The sequence below is a fragment of the Bombina bombina genome, chromosome 5 (assembly GCF_027579735.1).
Source record: "Bombina bombina isolate aBomBom1 chromosome 5, aBomBom1.pri, whole genome shotgun sequence".
Taxonomy (NCBI): Eukaryota; Metazoa; Chordata; class Amphibia; order Anura; family Bombinatoridae; genus Bombina; species Bombina bombina.
This window is the reverse complement of record NC_069503.1, coordinates 264,547,487-264,571,915: the sequence shown is the minus strand read 5'-3', so window position 1 is coordinate 264,571,915 and position 24,429 is coordinate 264,547,487. Positions and strand designations below refer to the sequence as shown.

Genomic DNA, 24,429 nt, shown 5'->3' with positions numbered 1-24,429 from the left:
GGTATCCTTTGGTGTCCTTTGTTGAAGAGCATACCTAAGTGGGATGTGCACGTGTGTTTCTTGAACACCATATTGCAGCAGCTTTGTTGGCAGTATTGATAACTTGTCCTTTGTGTAAAACCTGTATGGTAAATTATTTCTATTTTTACAATACAGTAATAAGTAGAGAAGAGATTGTGTATCATTCTAATTGCTTAGTAACTGGCACTGTGCCACAGAATTGTGTGAGTGTGTATGTGAGCAGAGTGTGTGTGGGTGTCAGTGAGCAGAGTATGTGTGCTTTATTCTCCAGGTAATCAATACATTTCCGATGAGCTGGTGCTTTAGTGTAGTATTTCTCAACAATGGTCCTCAAGTACCCCCAACAGGCCAGGTTTTCATTATAGCTGAATCAGTGCACAGGTGAAGTAATCAGCTGATCAGTATCTCAGTGGTTACTAACTTGCTCTCACCCATCACCTGATTATGTCACCTGTGCACTAGTTCAGCTATCATTTAAACCTGCCCTGTTGGGGGTACTTGCGGCCCTCTGTACATGTGTTTCTCCGGCGTATCATATCTAGTGCCTCACCAGCCTCTGACCTCACTGCACGTCACTGATATATATATACACACACAGTATTTACATATATATATATATATATATATATATATATATATATATATATATATATATATATATATATATACACACTTTGGAGCACTTTCCACTTAAATACCTTGAAATATGAAAAATAATTGTTATTCAAAATTAATATTTAATATGTTTTCACTGTGTATTTGCTGTAAATATTTTACATTCCAATATTCTTTATATAGGGGAACATATTCTTTGTATTTTTAAATTGATATTCCTATCAATATCTGTATATGCCTGAATGTAAAATATGCATAACGAGCTTCTAATTTACTCCTATTATCAATTTTTCTTTGTGTCTTGGTATCTTTATTTGAAAAGCAGGAATGTAAGCTTAGGAGTCGGCTCATTTTTTGTTCAGTACCTAGGTAGCACTTCCTGATTGGTGGCTAAATGTAGCCACCAATCAGCAAGCGCTACAGAGGGTATACTGTATATATATATATATATATATATATATATATATATATATATATATATATATATATATATTTATTTATATATATATATATACACAATGTTAATGTAAAATTTATGGGGCCTACTTATCAAGCCGTCAACTGTGCTGCATTCGCCGGCACCAATACGCTCGCCTGACATCGCCTAACTTCGCTGCCGCGGACCTGAATACGTTCTCCATATTTAACAAAAAAGCTGACAAAAAGCTGCGCACCAAGTACAGGGCGATGAGCAGCCGACTGTTGTTAACTAACAGTCATCGATATCGCTGCTATTCGGCTTTTTCCCAGCTTTATTTGTATACTGTCACTAAGCACCGCCACTATACTAAACTATTTAACCCCTATACCGCCGCTCCCGGACCCTGCCGCAACTAAATAAAGTTATTAACCCCTAAACCGCCGCTCCAGAAGCCCACCGCCACTCTAATAAACTTATTAACCCCATTCCTCTGCTCCCGGAGCCCACCGCCACCTACATTATATTTAGTAACCCCTAATCTGCCACCCCCTACACCGCCGTCACCTACATAAAGTTATTAACCTCTATCCTGCCGCTCCTGGAGCCCACCACAACTAAATAAATGTATTAACCCCTAAACCGCCAGCCCCCCACATCGCCATAAACTAAATTAACCTATTAACCCTTAAACCTAACAACCCACTAACTTTATATTAAATATTAACTCATCCCTATCTTATAATAAATTTAAACTTACCTTTAGATTTAAATCAAACTATATTAAACTATTAACCTATTCTAACTATTAGAATAAAATTATATTAAACTATATTAAATTAATAATTAACCTACCCTAACTATTATAATAAAATTACATTAAACTATATTAAATTAATGATTAATCCAACCTAACTTTTAAACTAAAATTACATCAAACTATATTAAAAGAAAAATTAATCTAACCTAACTTTTATACTAAAATTACATATAACTACAAATTAAATTAAATTTATTATATATTTAAACACCTAACCCTACTCATATAACTTAAATCTACACTAAAAAATTACAAAGTTACAAAAAACTAAGTTACAAAAAATAACAAACACTAAGTTACAAAAAATAAAAAATAAATTATCTAAGCTTTAAACTAATTACACCTAATCTAAGGGCCCTATGAAAATAAAAAAGCCCCCCCCAAAATAAAAAAAAACTCTAGCCTACAATAAACTACAAACAGCCCTTAAAAGGGCCTTTTGCGGGGCATTGCCCCAATGTAATCAGCTCTTTTACCTGTAAAAAAAAATACAAATACCCCCCCAACAGTAAATCCCACCACCCACACAACCAACCCCCCCAAATAAAAGCCTAATCTAAAAAAACCTAAGCTCCCCATTGCCCTGAAAAGGACATTTGGATGGGCATTGCCCTTAAAAGGGCATTTAGCTCTACTGCAGCCCAAAATCTAATCTAAAACTAAAACCCACCCAATAAACCCTTAAAAAATCCTAACACTAACCCCAGAAGATTTACTTACAGTTTTGAAGATCCGACATCCATCCTCCAAGAAGCCGGGAGAAGTCCTCAACGAAGCGGCTGAAGTCTTCATCCAAGCCCACAGAAGTCTTCACCTAGACGGCATCTTCTATCTTCATCCATCCGGTGCGGAGCGGCTCCATCTTCAAGACATCCGACGCGGAGCATCCTCTTCTTTCCAAAGACTACCGACGAATGAAGGTTCCTTTAAATGACATCATCAAAGATGGCGTCCCTTAGATTCAGATTGGCTGATAGAATTCTATCAACCAATCGGAATTAAGGTTGAAAAAATCCTATTGGCTGCTGAAATCAGCCAATAGGATTGAGCTTTCATCTTATTGGCTGATCCAATCAGCCAATAGAATGTGAGCTCAATCCTATAGGCTGATTGGATCAGCCAATAGGATTGAACTTCAATCCTATTGGCTGATTGCATCAGCCAATAGGATTCTTTCTACCTTAATTCCGATTGGCTGATAGAATTCTGTCAGCCAATCGGAATCTAAGGGAGGCCATCTTGAATGACGTCATTTAAAGGAACCTTTATTCGTCGGTAGTCGTCGTCAGAAGAGGATGCTCTGCGTCGGATGTCTTGAAGATGGAGCCGCTCTGCGCCGGATGGATGAAGATAGAAGATGCCGTCTGGATGAAGACTACTGCGGGCTTGGATGAAGACTTCGGTCGCTTCGTTGAGGACTTCTCCCGGCTTCTTGGAGGATGGATGTCGGATCTTCAAAGGTGTAAGTAAATTTTCTGGGGTCAGTGTTAGGTTTTTTAAGGGTTTATTTGGTGGGTTTTAGTTTTAGATTAGGTCTTGGGCTGCAATAGAGCTAAATGCCCTTTTAAGGGCAATGCCCATCCAAATGCCCTTTTCAGGGCAATAGGGACCTTAGGTTTTTTAGATTAGCTTTTTATTTGGGGGGTTGGTTGTGTGGGTGGTGGGTTTTACTGTTTTGGGGGGTATTTGTATTTTTTTTTACAGGTACAAGAGCTGATTACATTGGGGCAATGCCCCACAAAAGGTCCTTTTAAGGGCTATTTGTAGTTTATTGTAGGCTAGGGTTTTTTATTTTGGGGGGCTTTTTTATTTTCATAGGGCCCTTAGATTAGGTGTAATTAGTTTAAAGATTTGATAATTTCTTTTTATTTTTTTATGTGTTTATTTTTTGTGTAACTTAGTGTTTGTTATTTTTTGTAACTTAGTTTTTTGTAACTTTGTAATTATTTAGTGTAGATTTAAATTATTTCAGTAGGGTTAGGTGTTTCAATATATAATATATTTAATCTAATTTGTAGTTTTATGTCATTTTAGTATAACAGTTAGGGTAGATTAAATTAATTAGTTTAATATAGTTTAATATAATTTTAGCATAACAGTTAGGGTAGATAAAATTAATAGTTTAATATAGTTTAATTTAAATCTAAAGTTAAGTTTAAAATTATTATAAGATAGGGATGAGTTGATATTTAATGTAAAGTTAGCTGGTTGTTAGGTTTAGGGGTTAATAGTTTAATTTAGTTTATGGCGATGTGGGGGGCTGGTGGTTTAGGGGTTAATAGGTTTAGTAAGTGGTAGTGATGTGGGAGGCCAGGGGTTTAGGGGTTAATAACTTTATTTAGTTGTGGTGGGCTCCGGGAGCGGCGGGATAGGGGTTAATTACTTTATGTAGGTGGCGGCGGTGTCGGGAGCGACAGATTAGGGGTTAATAACTTTTATTTAGGTGCCGGCGGTGTAGGGGGTGGCAGATTAGGGGTGTTTAGACTCGGGGTACATGTTAGGGTGTTAGGTGTAAACGTTACTTTTATGATACCATAGGAATCAATGGGATATCGGGCAGCAGCGAACATAAGCTTTTGCTGCTTTCATACTCCCATTGATTTCTATGGCATGGCGAGCGTATCTGGTAGATTTTTGATAACTAGCAAAAGTAGTCAGATAGTGCCGAATTTGCATTCGGAACATCTGTAGTGACGTAACCATCGATCTGTGTCGGACTGAGACGTCACAAAATTCTACTTTTGCCGGTCTGTAGCCTTTGATAAATAAGGGGAATCAGGCTCTCCACAATTACGCTGCGGAATTCCATCGTATTTGCAGTTGACGGCTTGATAAATAGGCCCCTATATCTATACCTATATGAATATATGATTATATATAAATATATATATATATATTATCGAGAAATAGATACGGGAGAGAAGCAAATGCTATATATATATAGGCTAGTGTACAAGGTTACCTCAAATCGGTCCTTGTTTAATTTATAAATACATATGGTGCAGGCCCTTATATAGTATTATAATGTGTTATATAACAAGAGAACTCATCCTGGAAAATAACCAGGTTGAAAAAAGACAGGGAAACAGCACTCTTTTGAAAATAATCAATATTTTACTAGCACAATTTGTATATATAAGTAGTAGAGGAGATGGCATTCGGGAGTCCTGCCTCCACCCTTGCACCGCAAGGATAGGCAAAATACACTGTGTGTGAAGTACAAAATCAGTTTGCAACAGTAATATTCATCAAAAGAAAACAAATACTATGGGACCTTACGAGTCCAATAGACAGAACCTGACCGGTCAGGGGATGTGCGGAGCAAGTTGCCAAATATAAAAATACAGCACAATACAAAGCTGACTTTAAGTAAAGCCTGTCACACTTCCTACACCCGGCTGCACACAGCACCTCTGTGAAGAGGTAGTTGCTGGGCAGGTCAAAACGTAATTGGGGATCTAAGAAAGTGATGACAGCTTTATTACAAGCGGGATATGCTAGTCAAACATACCTTGCAATCTGTACATAGAAGAAATTATATCCAGAGGGGAAGCGTATACCAGAGATCAACTACACCCTGCTGCATCCGACACCTCACTCAGGAGGTATAGCAGTCGGGCAGGTAGAGTAATGGGATCTAAGTGATCAAGTGGAGACACGCCCTCAGGATATGTACAAAAGTAAATGAACAAAACATTTCAATCTTCATGTATGGATGACATGTTTTGCAGACAAGGTATCAATAAGCACATTTAAGCAGATAGCATTATAGCATGCTATGCAGGGAAGCAGATGAATGTGTTAGTATTAAGCATGTGTCTGTCCATTTGTTATTCGATAAACTGTAATCCTAGTAAGTTCCTAGAGAAAGCTGCGCCCCCTCTCGACAGAGTGGCGTTTGCCAAGTGCGAAATTCATGCACATAAGCCAGAGCTGATTAATGCAGTTAGCGGCAAGGAATCTAGTAACAATATGGAACCATACGACCTGATAGCTTCAGTGACAAATCGGCCGTGCCGAATAGCTGTGAGTCAATGACCATGGAAGCCAAAAAATGCTGAGTATTGATCCTGACTTTACATTTCTCAAAATATGCAATGTAAAGTAGGATATGTCCTTTTAATACTTTTTGTTTGAATATCGACACTTTGTGTCTTTTTTCCAATTGTTGATACTTTGTATATATCTGCAATATCTTCACCCGTCAGTAGAGGCGCATAACGACACTGCGTATAAATAGGGTGACAGGTGCACCCTGGATATCACGCCCTGACGAAGCCCGTTAAGCAACTTGGACGCACGGGTGAAACGCGCGTCGGCATAGGTCCAGCCGACCGGATCACGTGATGTGCGTATGAGGATCTCAAAGCAAAGAATCTGCAAACAAGTCCTGCGGTTTTCTACCAGGCACATTTAAAGCTAAGTCAGGATCAATACTCAGCATCTTTTGGCTTCCATGGTCATTGACTCACAGCTATTCGGCACGGCCGATTTGTCACTGAAGCTATCAGGTCGTATGGTTCCATATTGTTACTAGATTCCTTGCCGCTAACTGCATTAATCAGCTCTGGCTTATGTGCATGAATTTCGCACTTGGCAAACGCCACTCTGTCGAGAGGGGGCGCAGCTTTCTCTAGGAACTTACTAGGATTACAGTTTATCGAATAACAAATGGACAGACACATGCTTAATACTAACACATTCATCTGCTTCCCTGCATAGCATGCTATAATGCTATCTGCTTAAATGTGCTTATTAATACCTTGTCTGCAAAACATGTCATCCATACATGAAGATTGAAATGTTTTGTTCATTTACTTTTGTACATATCCTGAGGGCGTGTCTCCACTTGATCACTTAGATCCCATTACTCTACCTGCCCGACTGCTATACCTCCTGAGTGAGGTGTCGGATGCAGCAGGGTGTAGTTGATCTCTGGTATACGCTTCCCCTCTGGATATAATTTCTTCTATGTACAGATTGCAAGGTATGTTTGACTAGCATATCCCGCTTGTAATAAAGCTGTCATCACTTTCTTAGATCCCCAATTACGTTTTGACCTGCCCAGCAACTACCTCTTCACAGAGGTGCTGTGTGCAGCCGGGTGTAGGAAGTGTGACAGGCTTTACTTAAAGTCAGCTTTGTATTGTGCTGTATTTTTATATTTGGCAACTTGCTCCGCACATCCCCTGACCGGTCAGGTTCTGTCTATTGGACTCGTAAGGTCCCATAGTATTTGTTTTCTTTTGATGAATATTACTGTTGCAAACTGATTTTGTACTTCACACACAGTGTATTTTGCCTATCCTTGCGGTGCAAGGGTGGAGGCAGGACTCCCGAATGCCATCTCCTCTACTACTTATATATACAAATTGTGCTAGTAAAATATTGATTATTTTCAAAAGAGTGCTGTTTCCCTGTCTTTTTTCAACCTGGTTATTTTCCAGGATGAGTTCTCTTGTTATATAACACATTATAATACTATATAAGGGCCTGCACCATATGTATTTATAAATTAAACAAGGACCGATTTGAGGTAACCTTGTACACTAGCCTATATATATATAGCATTTGCTTCTCTCCCGTATCTATTTCTCGATAATCTTTACATTTATACCAGGCTACTTAGGTTTATACCTTATTTCCCTGGTCTCCGGTGAGATAGATCCCCTAGCTAAGTAACCAGGTCTATCATACATTGCCCTGGAATAATTTAGGAGTAATTTAAGCATTCTGGATACCTTGCCTCCTGCTTTGAGCCGTGAGTTTTTGGCATAAGTATTACTGTACAAGACGCAATTAGAATGGCATTCACATTTTCAGATGAAAATTGGGAGGCTGAACTTACAGCTTCCCTATCTGTATCCAATCTGGAAGAGAGTCAGGATACTAGCAGCAATACACCAGTTAACATTTATGGTGCTTTTAAGAGCTATAAAAAACAACTTGTAAAACAAGTAAAACTCAGGGCTGAGACATCAAGCCTTGAGAATTACATTAAAATGAACATCATCCCGAGGGGTTTACGTCTTCGACTGGACCCTGGGACTAATCTGAGGGAAGACGAGGGAGGTGAAGAGTTTATGGAAGGTTGGAATTCCAGCCTCTCAGACTGTTCCATCATTTTGATGAAAAAAATGGTTGTTCGTAATAAAGAAAGACTTGAAAAGACCATTACTCAGGCCGAGGAATCACTTAAACTGGTTAACACTTTTTCAAGCAATACAAACTTTGCAAAATTAAATGAGGAGATAAAAGAACAAATATCAAGGTTACAAAATGATATTAAACTAAGAAAAGGTAGGAAATTTTCGCGAGACAATGATGATTATAAAAATAAAAAAGTTTATAATTATCTACCACAAAGAAGTTCCTACGACTCGGGTACTGATGGGTCAGATATAGAATCTGAGCACCGAAGACCTACCCGTAGGAACTCGCAGTCTTTTTTAGGAGAAGGAGGAGAGGGGGAAGAAAAAGGAGGAGGGAAGACAGCAAGTACACACTTAGAAGAGAGGAGGTATCCCTCCAGACAACGTCGGCAACGGAGTTACGACCAGAACCAAGCGAACTGCCCTCGGGGCAGATCGCGAGGGTTCCGGGGTCGAAGGGGATACTGAATAATTCTGAAGAGGGTCTCCAGATAATCAATCTGTCCTCCTTCAAATTGAATCTCATGCATATAGAGGTTTTAAAAAAAGGACTAACCTTTTGTCCTACTAATTCACTTAATAAGTTTAAGTTCATTAAAGACCTACACCTATTTGCACGTCGTGTTGTACTATCGCAAATTATGAAAGGCAAAAGTAGACACCTGGTGGAGGATGTTGCTCTAAATAGAGAAGACACATCCAGCATATTAAACCTTCAGAGTCTTTTGGCAGATAGTGAAGGCAGTCAATATGTCCCCTCGCAGATGGAAGATTCCATCCAGTATAAGAGGTTTCACTCTAATTTTAAGGCAAAATCCAAATACATGCCACAGCTATCCATGGTACCAGCTGTGAATATTTTCGTCAGAGAGGTTGAAAAACAAATCTTAGAACTACCCTTTACTGGATTGGTCAATGACAATCTAACAAAATCTGAAAGGAAGGCACTAAACCAGCTAATGAATGCCAAGGGCTTTGTAATAAAACCCGCGGATAAGGGTGGGAATTTGGTTCTCTGGGACGAAAATATGTATACTCTGGAGGTTAAACGCCAACTCTTGGACAAAACATTCTACAAGAGTTTAACGTTTAACCCTATCCCTGCACTACAATTTGCACTTTTCAATGTTTTGAAAGAAGCAAGGAGTAAGGATATTATAACATCCACTGAATTTAAGTACTTATATCCTGAACATCCGGTGATGCCTGTATTCTACTGTATCCCGAAGATCCACAAGAATGCCAACCATCCACCAGGTAGACCAATCGTGGCAGGTATAGGCAGCCTTACCGAGAATCTGGGCAACTACGTGGACTCCTTTCTTAGACCCTTCCTCATAACCCTACCATCTTACATCATGGATACCTCGGATTTCCTACGAAAGATCGACAGGCTGGTGATCCCTGAGAATGCCATCCTTGTCACCCTTGACGTGGAGGGACTGTATTCATCAATCCCACACGAAGTAGGACTCAGGGCCTGCAAGCATTTCCTATCGACGAGAGGCATGAGCGCGGTGCAACATACTGACTTTGTGATTGAACTGCTAAAATTTACACTTACAAACAACGTATTCATGTTTGACAACAAGATATATTCCCAGCAACAGGGCACAGCAATGGGAGCAACATGTGCTCCCACCTATGCGTGTCTCCATCTAGGCATCTGGGAAATGGAAGAAGTGTACCAGAATCCCCTCTTCGACGAGAACATCCACATATGGCTACGATATGTGGATGACGTTTTCCTCGTCTGGGAAGGCTCAGAGCAGAATCTGAAAGAATTTGTGAATTCTTTAAATATGAACAAGAGCAATATCTCACTCACCTTACAGTTTAGTAAGGAAGAAATATCCTTTTTGGATATAAACGTGAAGATCAAAGATGGCTGTTTAATGACAGAAAACTATCGCAAAAGTACGGCCACCAATAGCCTTCTTCACGCTTCCAGCCATCACCCCAGTCACCTTAAAAGAGGCATCCCCAAGGGCCAATTTCTCAGGCTACGCCGAAATTGTTCCACAAAAGGGAAGTATTATCAACATGCGGCTGAAATGGAAAAAAGGTTTTTGAATAGAGGATATTCAAAGAGGATAGTCAAACAAGCCCTAACCGGTGCGGCTCATCTAAATAGAGATAGCCTTCTGGTACCCAAAGAAAAAACTGGTGAATCAAAAATTAGATTAGTCACTGAGTACAACTGCCACTGGACATCACTAAAACAGATCTTGGCACACAATTGGCACACTTTGATTAGTGATGAAGCTGTTTCACGTGATGTTGGGGATTTTCCAAACATCACAGCCAAAAGGGCACCGAATCTAAAAGACAAATTGGTGAGGAGCCAATATTTGTCGACTCCTAAACAACAGAATTGGCTGTCCAAACATAGATCCTATGGCAACCACCCCTGTGGTAAATGTGTTGCATGCAAGTATATGGTTAAAACCAAACAATTTGCAACACACACAGGAAAAACATACACTCTTAAACACTTTGTGAACTGCAATACGGAAGGGGTTATCTACCTTCTTTCATGTAGCTGTCCGCGTTATTACGTGGGAAAAACGAGAAGGGCCATAAAAGACCGGATAACAGAGCACCGGGACGATGTGAAATATAAGAACCAGAAAAGTAATGTTGCTAAACATTACGAACATATGCATGACAGTAATCCTGACTCTCTCTCCTTTATCGGTATAGATAGGGGTATAACCAACAATAGAGGGGGGGATAACGATAAAATTCTCCTCCAAAAGGAATGCAGGTGGATCTCAGTTTTGGGCACACAGCTTCCTGCAGGCCTCAATGATAAATTGGATATGGCCTGCTTTTTATAATTGGATACTTTCTCTTGCGTCTTGCATTATAGTTGGCTAAATTCTGTTAATCATAAATCAATAGATGTTTGCAACATTAACATATTTATACTTTTCTTTTTTACATTTCTCAAAATATGCAATGTAAAGTAGGATATGTCCTTTTAATACTTTTTGTTTGAATATCGACACTTTGTGTCTTTTTTCCAATTGTTGATACTTTGTATATATCTGCAATATCTTCACCCGTCAGTAGAGGCGCATAACGACACTGCGTATAAATAGGGTGACAGGTGCACCCTGGATATCACGCCCTGACGAAGCCCGTTAAGCAACTTGGACGCACGGGTGAAACGCGCGTCGGCATAGGTCCAGCCGACCGGATCACGTGATGTGCGTATGAGGATCTCAAAGCAAAGAATCTGCAAACAAGTCCTGCGGTTTTCTACCAGGCACATTTAAAGCAAAGTCAGGATCAATACTCAGCATCTTTTGGCTTCCATGGTCATTGACTCACAGCTATTCGGCACGGCCGATTTGTCACTGAAGCTATCAGGTCGTATGGTTCCATATTGTTACTAGATTCCTTGCCGCTAACTGCATTAATCAGCTCTGGCTTATGTGCATGAATTTCGCACTTGGCAAACGCCACTCTGTCGAGAGGGGGCGCAGCTTTCTCTAGGAACTTACTAGGATTACAGTTTATCGAATAACAAATGGACAGACACATGCTTAATACTAACACATTCATCTGCTTCCCTGCATAGCATGCTATAATGCTATCTGCTTAAATGTGCTTATTAATACCTTGTCTGCAAAACATGTCATCCATACATGAAGATTGAAATGTTTTGTTCATTTACTTTTGTACATATCCTGAGGGCGTGTCTCCACTTGATCACTTAGATCCCATTACTCTACCTGCCCGACTGCTATACCTCCTGAGTGAGGTGTCGGATGCAGCAGGGTGTAGTTGATCTCTGGTATACGCTTCCCCTCTGGATATAATTTCTTCTATGTACAGATTGCAAGGTATGTTTGACTAGCATATCCCGCTTGTAATAAAGCTGTCATCACTTTCTTAGATCCCCAATTACGTTTTGACCTGCCCAGCAACTACCTCTTCACAGAGGTGCTGTGTGCAGCCGGGTGTAGGAAGTGTGACAGGCTTTACTTAAAGTCAGCTTTGTATTGTGCTGTATTTTTATATTTGGCAACTTGCTCCGCACATCCCCTGACCGGTCAGGTTCTGTCTATTGGACTCGTAAGGTCCCATAGTATTTGTTTTCTTTTGATGAATATTACTGTTGCAAACTGATTTTGTACTTCACACACAGTGTATTTTGCCTATCCTTGCGGTGCAAGGGTGGAGGCAGGACTCCCGAATGCCATCTCCTCTACTACTTATATATACAAATTGTGCTAGTAAAATATTGATTATTTTCAAAAGAGTGCTGTTTCCCTGTCTTTTTTCAACCTGGTTATTTTCCAGGATGAGTTCTCTTGTTATATAACACATTATAATATATATATATATATATATATATATATATATATAAAGGTATAGTTTTATATATATATATATATATATATATATATGGATAGATATAGATATATCTATTTAAAATAAAAATAACATTGTCCTGTATGTGATGAACATTGGAATGTGAAATAATAATAGCAAAATCAGGTATAGAACTGTGGGTTTAATATGGTGCACGCAAGAGAAAGTGTTCGGTTTTTATTAAAAGCACGCTCCACTAAAGTCTATGGCAAGAAGAAATTAACGCAGTTGCAATATCCGAGATCCTTAGTTAACGTGCACCTGGTTTCTGTCGCACGCAAAATTTTTACTTTAAACTTGTAATAACCCGCACACAAAAACTTTACTTCTGGCGGTGTTAGCACTCCAGCGAAACGTTTTAAAAAAAAAAATGTACTTGTAATCTAGCCTTTATATAGGGGAGCACAGTAAAATTCATGTTGGATATTGCTCAAGTGCTAAGCTTGTGATTTGCAAGAAGTGGAGTTTTTCATGCAGTTCTGTGATACACTATTAATAATAATGTTTTACTTCAGGTCTTAAAAAGTGATACATTTTACAGCGGAATTTTGGATTGCACTCAAACAAAACACTTAACGCACCACTTGTAATACAAGCACAATGAGTACATTAATAGCGCTCCCTACTCTAACTATTAAAAGACTAGGGTGAGCTAGAAAATTTCAGGCTGAATTAACATCCTTTGATTAAAATATTTAACCATTCACTTGTAATCCAAAATTGTGTATTATTTTTGGTGCAGGTTGTGCAAAAGATAACACATTCTGTGCTTGTAATATAGTCCTATGAAAGTAACGAATATTCTGATAAGGACAACTTAGCTGTCAATCACAATCTATTGGCTCTCTGCTCCTGATAAGTATTTTTGGTTTCCGGCCAAATTGGTCACCTTGTTTTTCGAGTGATCTATGACCTAGATTTGGAGTTTGGCGGTAGCCGTGAAAACCAGCGTTAGAGGCTCCTAACGCTGGTTTTAGGCTACCCCCGGTATATAGAGTCACTCAAAATAGGGTCTAACGCTCACTTTTCAGCCGCGACTTTTCCATACCGCAGATCCCCTTACGTCAATTGCGTATCCTATCTTTTCAATGGGATCTTCCTAACTCCGGTATTTAGAGTCGTTTCTGAAGTGAGCGTTAGACATCTAACGACAAAACTCCAGCCGCAGGAAAAAAGTCAGTAGTTAAGAGCTTTCTGGGCTAACGCCGGTTTATAAAGCTCTTAACTACTGTACTCTAAAGTACACTAACACCCATAAACTACCTATGTACCCCTAAACCGAGGTCCCCCCACATCGCCGCCACTCGATTAAATTTTTTTAACCCCTAATCTGCCGACCACCACCTACGTTATCCTTATGTACCCCTAATCTGCTGCCCCTAACACCGCCGACCCCTGTATTATATTTATTAACCCCTAATCTGCCCCCCACAACGTCTCCGCCAGCTACCTACACTTATTAACCCCTAATCTGCTGTCCGCACGCCGCCGCCAGCTACATTATCCCTATGTACCCCTAATCTGCTGCCCCTAACACCGCCGACCCCTATATTATATTTATTAACCCCTAATCTGCCCCCCACAACGTCGCCTCCACCTGCCTACACTTATTAACCCCTAATCTGCCGAGCGGACCTGAGCGCTACTATAATAAAGTTATTAACCCCTAATCCGCCTCACTAACCCTATCATAAATAGTATTAACCCCTAATCTGCCCTCCCTAACATCGCCGACACCTAACTTCAATTATTAACCCCTAATCTGCCGACCGGAGCTCACCGCTATTCTAATAAATGGATTAACCCCTAAAGCTAAGTCTAACCCTAATACTAACACCCCCCTAAGTTAAATATAATTTAAATCTAACGAAATAAATTAACTCTTATTAAATAAATTATTCCTATTTAAAGATAAATACTTACCTGTAAAATAAATCCTAATATAGCTACAATATAAATTATATTTATATTATAGCTATTTTAGGATTTATATTTATTTTACAGGTAACTTTGTATTTATTTTAACCAGGTACAATAGCTATTAAATAGTTAAGAACTATTTAATAGCTAAAATAGTTAAAATAATTACAAATTTACCTGTAAAAGAAATCCTATCCTAAGTTACAATTAAAACTAACACTATACTATCAATAAATTAATTAAATAAACTACCTACAATTACCTACAATTAACCTAACACTACACTATCAATAAATTAATTAAATACAATTCCTACAAATAAATACAATTAAATAAACTTGCTAAAGTACAAAAAATAAAAAAGAACTAAGTTACAAAAAATAAAAAACATAAGAAAAATATTACAACAATTTTAAACTAATTACACCTACTCTAAGCCCCCTAATAGAACAACAAAGCCCCCCAAAATAAAAAATGCCCTACCCTATTCTAAATTACTAAAGTTAAAAGCTCTTTTACCTTACCAGCCCTGAACAGGGCCCTTTGCAGGACATGCCCCAAGAAGTTCAGCTCTTTTGCCTGTAAAAAAAACATACAATACCCCCCCCCAACATTACAACCCACCACCCACATACCCCTAATCTAACCCAAACCCCCATTAAATAAACCTAACACTAAGCCCCTGAAGATCATCCTACCTTGTCTTCACCTCACCAGGTATCACCGATCCGTCCTGGCTCCAAAATCTTCATCCAACCCAAGCGGGGGTTGGCGATCCATCATCCGGTGCCTGAAGAGGTCCAGAAGAGGCTCCAAAGTCTTCATCCTATCCAGGAAGAAGAGGCGATCCGGACCGGCAACCATCTTGATCCAAGCGGCATCTTCTATCTTCATCCGATGACGACGGGCTCCATCCTGAAGACCTCCACCGCGGACCCATCTTCTTCCGGCGACGTCCAACTGCAGAATGACGGTTCCTTTAAGGGACGTCATCCAAGATGGCGTCCCTCGAATTCCGATTGGCTGATTAAGGTAGGAATATTCTGATTGGCTGATGGAATCAGCCAATCAGAATCAAGTTCAATCCGATTGGCTGATCCAATCAGCCAATCAGATTGAGCTTGCATTCTATTGGCTGATCGGAACAGCCAATAGAATGCGAGCTCAATCTGATTGGCTGATTGGATCAGCCAATCGGATTGAACTTGATTCTGATTGGCTGATTCCATCAGCCAATCAGAATATTCCTACCTTAATTCCGATTGGCTGATAGAATCCTATCAGCCAATCGGAATTCAAGGGACGCCATCTTGGATGACGTCCCTTAAAGGAACCGTCATTCGGCTAGTAGGCGTCGGGAGAAGAGGATGTTCCGCGTCGGAGGTCTGCAAGATGGATCCGGAAGAAAGAAGATTGAAGATGCCGTTGATAGAAGACTTCATCCGGATCATGGACCTCTTCAGCTCCCGCTTGGATGAAGACTTCATCCGGATCATGGACCTCTTCAGCTCCCGCTTGGATGAAGACTTCAGCCGGATCATGGACCTCTTCAGCCCCCTGCTTGGGCTTGGATCAGGACATCGGAGGAGCTCTTCAGGACGGATCGGTGAACCTGGCAGGGTGAAGATAAGGTAGGAAGATCTTCAGGGGCTTAGTGTTAGGTTTATTTAAGGGGGGTTTGGGTTAGATTAGGGGTATGTGGGTGGTGGGTTGTAATGTTGGGGGGGGTATTGTATGTTTTTTTTTACAGGCAAAAGAGCTGAATTCTTTGGGGCATGCCCCGCAAAGGGCCCTGTTCAGGGCTGGTAAGGTAAAAGAGCTTTGAACTGTAGTAATTTAGAATAGGGTAGGGCATTTTTTTATTTTGGGGGGTCTTTGTTATTTTATTAGGGGGCTTAGAGTAGGTGTAATTAGTTTAAAATTGTTGTAATATTTTTCTTATGTTTGTAAATATTTTTTTATTTTTTGTAACTTAGTTATTTTTTTTTTTTGTACTTTAGCTAGTTTATTTAATTGTATTTATTTGTATCAATTGTATTTAATTAATTTATTGATAGTGTAGTGTTAGGTTAATTGTAGGTAGTTTATTTAATTAATTTATTGATAGTCTAGTGTTAGGTTTATTTGTAACTTAGGTTAGGATTTATTTTACAGGTAATTTTGTAATTATTTTAAATAAGTAGCTATTAAATAGTTCTTAACTATTTAATAGCTATTGTACCTGGTTAAAATAAATACAAAGTTACCTGTAAAATAAATATAAATCCTAAAATAGCTATAATATAAATATAATTTATATTGTAACTATATTAGGATTTATTTTACAGGTAAGTATTTATCTTTAAATAGGAATAATTTATTTAATAAGAGTTAATTTATTTCGTTAGATTTAAATTATATTTAACTTAGGGGGGGGGTGTTAGTATTAGGGTTAGACTTAGCTTTAGGGGTTAATCCATTTATTAGAATAGCGGTGAGCTCCGGTCGGCAGATTAGGGGTTAATAATTGAAGTTAGGTGTCGGCGATGTTAGGGAGGGCAGATTAGGGGTTAATACTATTTATGATAGGGTTAGTGAGGCGGATTAGGGGTTAATAACTTTATTATAGTATCGCTCAGGTCCGCTCGGCAGATTAGGGGTTAATAAGTGTAGGCAGGTGGAGGCGACGTTGTGGGGGGCAGATTAGGGGTTAATAAATATAATATAGGGGTCGGCGATGTTAGGGCAGCAGATTAGGGGTACATAGGGATAATGTAAGTAGCGGCGGTTTACGGAGCGGCAGATTAGGGGTTAATAATAATATGCAGGGGTCAGCGATAGCGGGGGCGGCAGATTAGGGGTTAATAAGTGTAAGGTTAGGGGTGTTTAGACTCGGGGTACATGTTAGAGTGTTAAGTGCAGATGTAGGAAGGGTTACCGCATAGCAAACAATGGGGCTGCGTTAGGAGCTGAACGCGGCTTTTTTTGCAGGTGTTAGGTTTTTTTTCAGCTCAAACAGCCCCATTGTTTCCTATGGGGGAATCGTGCACAAGCACGTTTTTGAGGCTGGCCGCGTCCGTAAGCAACTCTGGTATCGAGAGTTGAAGCTGCGTTAAAAATGCTCTACGCTCCTTTTTTGGAGCCTAACGCAGCCTTTATGTGGACTCTCGATACCAGAGTTATTTTTATGGTGCGGCCAGTAAAACGCGGGCGTTAGTTTTTCGGCTCGTTACCGACAAAACTCCAAATCTAGCCGTATGTGTTTAAGGTCCATAGCCGAGAATGTGTGTTCAACATAAAAGTTCCTGAAAATATGTATATGTCATAGGGATAGAAACTGGAAAGTTACCCTAAACTGACATGATCAATAGTCCTTTCACACCTCTTAAGATTACAGTAAAGTTCTATTCAATTAACTAATCAATTATAGGTATAGATACTGTATATATTTTACAAAAAAAAGGCTTGCGCGGAAATAGGACGAGATGGCCCCTATCGGGACATCATAAAACGGCCCCTTTATCTTTTCTGTAAACTTTCACAAACAAGTTACCGGTTTTTAAAAATAATATTAAAAACAGATGCACTTTCATTCATGAAAGTTTACATTTCACCGATTTTGTAAAAATACATTTTCTTCTTACAAGCCGGAGCAGCGATTCCCCGCCCGCCGCTTGTCTCTTCTTACATCAACAATGTCGAATCCGGCTTCCTCCAATCATGGCTTCCCCTCCAGAGCATTGCTGACGTATGAAGAGATGAGCGGTGTGCGGGGAAATCGCTGCTCCGGTTTGCAAGAAGAAAAGGTAAGTATTTTAACAAAACTGGTGAAATGTAAACTTTCATGCATGAAAGTGCCCCTGTTTTAAATAGTATTTTAAAAAAACGGGCACTCATTCGTGAAAAATTCCCTTCACTTGAAGATCACACTGCAAAAAGCTATGAGGATATCCTCTTAGAAAACATTTTTTGCCATATAACTGAGTCTTTCCTGTAATCTATCCTGTCCAGAAACTATTCTACTCACTCTATAAAATTGACTGCGTGAAAGAGACCTAACAGTATATTTTGGATGAAGTCTGCTAAAATGTAGAATACTGTATTTGTCTATGGGCTTAGTAAACAAATCAGTTTTTAACGTCTCCTTTTACATACACAGTAGTATCCAATAAATACATATGCTCCTCATTGTAGGTCAATGTGAATTTTATAAAATTGGTGCTATGGTTTTAGTCCTAAATAAAAGTCCCCAAAGATACAATAAGGCCTATTTATCAAGCCGTCAACCGCAAATACGCTGGAATTCCGCAGCGTCATTGTGGCGAGCTTGATTCGACCTAGTTATCAAAGCCTACAGACCGGCAAAAGTTGAAATTTGTGACATAACATACGATCCGCCGGTCTCAATCTGACACAGATCGATGCTTACGTCATTACAGATGTTCCGAATACAAATTCGGCACTATCTGACACCTTTTGCAAGTTAACAAATTTCTAACAGATACTTTCGCCACTATTCTGGCCCAGCGTACCTGGTTTTCAATCCGCCACCCTGGAGGCCGCGGATGCCATAGGAATCAGTCTGAAAGTAGCGAAAGCTTATGTTCGATGCTGCCAGATATCCCATTGATTTCTATGGTAGAAAACAAGTAACGTTTACACCTAAAACCCTAATATAAGCCCTGAGTCTAAACACCCCTAATCTGCTGCCCCGACATCGCCGCAACCTAAATAAAATTTATTAACCCCTATCCCTCCGCTCCTGGACCCCGCCGCAACTGTTATAAAATGACTAACCCCTAAACCCCTGGCCTCCCACATCGCCATAAACTAAATTAAGATATTAACCCCTAAACCTAACAACCTGCTAACTTTACATTAAAGGGACAGTTTACTCAAAAATGTTCTCACCTTTAATTTGTTCCCAATGATCCACTTAACCTGCTGGAGTGTATTAAATTGTTTACAAGTAGCTCCATTACCCTTATATTGGCATTTGAAATCGTTGATTTAGCATGTTAGGTTTTTTAGATAGTTTTTTTTATTTTTGGGGGGGTTGGTTGTGTGGGTGGTGGGTTTTACTGTTGGGGGCTGTTTGTATTTTCTTTTTCAGGTAAAAGAGCTGATTTATTTGGGGCAATGCCCCACAAAAGGCCCTTTTAAGGGCCATTGGTAGTTTATTGTAGTCTATGGTTTTTTTAATTTTGAGGGGCTTTTTTTATTTTGATAGGGCTATTAGATTAGGTGTAATTGTTTTTTATTTTTGATACTGTGGTTTGTTTGTTTTTGTAACTTAGTGTTTTTTATTTTTTGTAGCAGTGTTTTTTATTTTTTGTAACTTAGCGTTTATTTTTTTGTAATGTAGTAATTTTTTTGTGTAGGAGCATGTGAGGGGGTAAAGGACTGTGTGTAGGGGCGTGTGAGGGGGTAAAGGACTGTGTGTAGGAGCATGTGAGGAGGTAAAGGACTGTGTGTAGGGGCATGTGAGGGGGTATAAGACTGTGTGTAGGAGCATGTGTGGGGGTAAAGGACTGTGTGTAGGAGCATGTGAGGGGGTAAAGGACTGTGTGTAGGAGCATGTGAGGGGGTAAAAGACTGTGTGTAGGAGCATGTGAGGGGGTAAAGGACTGTGTGTAGGAGCATGTGAGGGGGTAAAGGACTGTGTGTAGGAGCATGTGAGGGTGTAAAGGACTGTGTGTATTAGCATGTGAGGGGGTAAAGGACTGTGTGTAGGAGCATGTGAGGGGGTAAAAGACTGTGTGTAGGGGCATGTGAGGGGGTAAAGGACTGTGTGTAGGAGCATGTGAGGGGGTAATGGACTGTGTGTAGGAGCATGTGAGGGGGTAAAGGACTGTGTGTAGGAGCATGTGAGGGGGTAAAGGACTGTGTGTAGGAGCATGTGAGGGGGTAAAAGACTGTGTGTAGGGGCATGTGAGGGGGTAAAGGACTGTGTGTAGGAGCATGTGAGGGGGTAAAGAACTGTGTGTAGGAGCATGTGAGGGGGTAAAAGACTGTGTGTAGGAGCATGTGAGGGGGTAAAGGACTGTGTGTAGGAGCATGTGAGGGGGTAAAGGACTGTGTGTAGGAGCATGTGAGGGGGTAAAGGACTGTGTGTAGGAGCATGTGAGGGGGTAAAGGACTGTGTGTAGGAGCATGTGAGGGGGTAATGGACTGTGTGTAGGAGCATGTGAGGGGGTAAAGGACTGTGTGTAGGAGCATGTGAGGGGGGTAAAGGACTGTGTGTAGGAGCATGTGAGGGGTAAAGGACTGTGTGTAGGAGCATGTGAGGGGGTAAAGGACTGCGTGTAGGAGCATGTGAGGGGGTAAAGGACTGTGTGTAGGAGCATGTGAGGGGGTAAAGGACTGTGTGTAGGAGCATGTGAGGGGGTAAAGGACTGTGTGTAGGAGCATGTGAGGGGGTAATAGACTGTGTGTAGGAGCATGTGAGGAGGTAATGGACTGTGTGTAGGAGCATGTGAGGAGGTAAAGGACTGTGTGTAGGAGCATGTGAGGGGTAAAGAACTGTGTGTAGGAGCATGTGAGGGGGTAAAGGACTGTGTGTGGGAGGCCAGGGGTTTAGGGGTTAATACATTTATTTAATGGCGATGGGGTCCAGGAGCGGAGGGATAGAGGTTAAACATTTTAGTATAGTGGCAGTATTTAGTGATAGGGTATAAATAAAGTTGTTAAAAAGTCGAATAGCAGCGAGATCGATGAATGCTAGTTAACAACAGTCCACTGCTCATCGCCCCGTACTTGGTGCACGGCTTTTTGACGGATTTTCTTTTATAAATATGGAGATCGTATTCAGGTTCGCGGCCGCAATGTTAGGCGAGCGTATTATAGTTGACTTCTTGTTAAATAGGCCTCAGTGTCTTTACACCACACGTTGGACGCATAATCTATATAGCACTACCATGTGGCTGCATACAGTAAGAAGTGTCTATTCTCATAGACAAACCTCCTCAAATGTGCTCATGTAGATGTTAGAGTATGTGGGAGCGACATTGGATCCCAAGGCTGTTCCCTGTTTCTGCAGAAAAAAAGTATTCTGGAACAGAAAATAATTATGGTACAATACAATTCGTAGCAATTCTTCAAAAAAATGCTTTCTGTATTCCAGTATATTTTGTACAACCGTCTAAAGCTCTTTTAACTATTGCAATATCGTTCTCATGCTTTATTGCGGTGTATAAACTGCACATAATAACCTTATCTGTCATAGATTGTAACACTGATGAAATCATTAGTATCTTTTATATATATAACTTTGTATTAATGACTAGAGGCTGCAAAACTTTGTCTAGAAATGTGGCTATATTTGTAAAGACAGAGTCCATCCCCGGCACAATAGGCCGACCTGGTGTATTATTTAACTGCTTATGCACCTTGGGAAGTGTATAAAAGACCGGTATAATTGGATATTGTTTAGTTTAAAAATTGCCTGTTTTTTCTGTAATTGCACCTTTATGTACAGCATTCAACATAACCCTGCATATTTTCTTACTGATCTTATGGACTGGATCACTAGAAATCTTACTCTACAACTCATTATCTGTCAGATGTCTATATATCTCATTTATATAGGCAGATTTATCCCTGACTATAATTGAACCACCCTTGTATGCCATTTTCACCACAGTGTTAGAGTTATTTTTTAAAGATTTTAATGCCTCCCTTTCTCCCTTAGTTATATTGAAAAAACCTGGATCCAATGAAAATTCATCCTTAAGTTTTGCAATGTCTCCCTTAACAAGATTTATATATGTGGTTACACTAGGGTTAACTAAATTAGGAGAAAAAACATATTATTTTGTCTCAGTCCTAGATCCTTTAATGATGTTGTTTTATCAGCATTTCTCTCTTGTGTAGATGACATTAAATTTTCAGCAAAAAAACATCTTTAATTTAATTGATCTAAAAAAGCAATATAAATCCTGTTCTAGTTTAAACACATTTAACCCCTTTTTGGAACAATATTGAAGTCCTCTATTAAGCAGTGTCCTCTGTCTGTCATATGTAACTTAGAGATGTTATTAACCAAGTCCTGTTTAGTTTAATTATTAACAGTATCACAGTCCGGTTTCTAATCAGTCCCTCCTACATGTAGTGTACGGTTACTTCCTTGCTCTACAGTGAGTCTTCCTGTATGTGACCAGCCCCGGCTAATGCTGTTCTCCTTTTTGCCTTTACATTTGTGGCGCCTCTCTGTGTTCTCCATCTGAGTCTACTGTTAAAAACTTCTGTGCGGAATCAGACTCACTAGTGGGGTTCGCACCTAGTAGTCTGTGCTGCTGCCGGCGCTGCTCATCTGTAACTGATCTCTGTGCAGTCGTAGACCGCCCCTGTTTGACAAGTTTCTTCTTTGCTTGTAACAGTTTGCGATGTTCATCCTCTTGTTTTCAACCTCCCAAAGCAGAGGTGCGTATGCATCATTTGTTAAACTACTGTTTAAAGCTTCCTTCTGTGCTGACAATTCCTTCCTATATTTTTCAATTTCCAATTGTAGGAGCTCAATTGTGAGAACAATCAGGTCATAGGATACTAAAAAATACTAGTTATTTTTTTTAATTAAAAACAACTGCACTAGGCAGTTTTTGGGGTCTAAAGTTAGTGGGAGTGGGGTGTTAGAAAAAAAAGGCACTGAAAAGTGCCTTTACATTGCTTCTATGGGGACTGTGTGTCCCCTGTAAATAAATACAGGACTGGACTGGGAACAAAAATAGGCCCGGGAATTTAAAGGCAGAGCAGCCACATCAGTTAGACTTCTGTCAGCTAGGTAACCATAATAGACCAGATCTCTCGTTTTGCAGCATCTCTGCTTAACAGCCAGACAGTAAATGTACTTTCTGCTTTACCAATTAGGCAGAATGTAACATTTCCTATTGTTACCCATATTAAAAAAGGGTTGGGCCTTTATATAGCAGCAAGGCCCACATAAGAGCCTGGCCCACCGGACATTTTCCCTGTATGCCCTATGGCCAGTCCGGGCCTGAATATATATGTATAGAAATACTATGATATAGACATATTTAAAAATATGCTGCAATCGCTCTGCTACTTACCCACTTCGATGTGCAAGGATCTGATGCTGTCTCTGAGCCCATGGAAGCGAGCTCTCATGAGCCCAATGCTTCCTAGCATTGCTGTTAACTTGTAATACCATCGCACATTAGAGTTGGTATTACAAAGTGAAGCGTTAATATTGCTTTTTTTAAATCAATATTTAGCTCTCCACTTGTAATCTGGCCAACAGTTGGGAGTAGATTCGTGCGCAGACCCTGTGGGTTGCTTTTTTCATTGCAGTATTCTGTCAAAGTCAGAGCATGTAGCTCTAAGGATACTTTTCTTCTTGACTCTTTCTCATATTGTTTATCAGTAATCTCAGTTACAGGTGTCTTAAGAAAGTCTCTAAAACCTTCTACTGAAGTTACAATCTTATCTGAATCAGAGTTAGTAAACATGGGTAACCTTTTTTCTTCATCCATTTTATCTGTAGCCATATTAAGAAGGGTGCAACTTACTTCAGCCAGTTAACACATGAAAACCATGGGTATGAACAAAGATCTTGATTTTTCATTGTTTTTGTAAATTCTACATTGGTAATTTTTGTTCATAAAAGTTTTTTAAATAGTATTTGACTATAAGATTTGTATTTGATCCCTTTTTTATTTTAATACTGGATTATGTGTTATATATAAGATTCTTTAAAAAAAAAGTTGCATATGCATTATTTTAATGTGACCCGCATTGGGTTAAAATTGTATAAACATACTGCTGACCACTAGGTGGCGGTATAAGATATAACTCCTCATGTGAGAGGAGGGGCCCCAAGAGCTATTTAAAGGGACATTAAACCCAATTTTTTTCTTTAATGATTCAGATATAGGATGCAATTTTAAGCAACTTTCTAATTTACTCCTGTTATCAATTTTTTCTTAATTCTCTTGGTATCTTTATTTGAAAAGCAGCAATTTACGCTTAGGATCTGTCCCATTTTTGGATACAAACATACATGATTAAGGGTCTTTACCCGAAACATTGTGTCTCTATTTGACCCAGAAATTATATAATAAAGGTCTTTTAATGTATTGGACATTGTTGCTGGACTTTACCTTTGT

The 24,429-nt window shown here is 39.6% G+C and overlaps 1 protein-coding gene across 1 annotated transcript in view; it reads right to left on the bottom strand.

Moving 5' to 3' along the window:
* Positions 1-24,429, bottom strand: part of HACD1 (3-hydroxyacyl-CoA dehydratase 1) — a 136,291-nt gene that overhangs the window by 5,928 nt on the left and 105,934 nt on the right. The window lies entirely within an intron of this gene.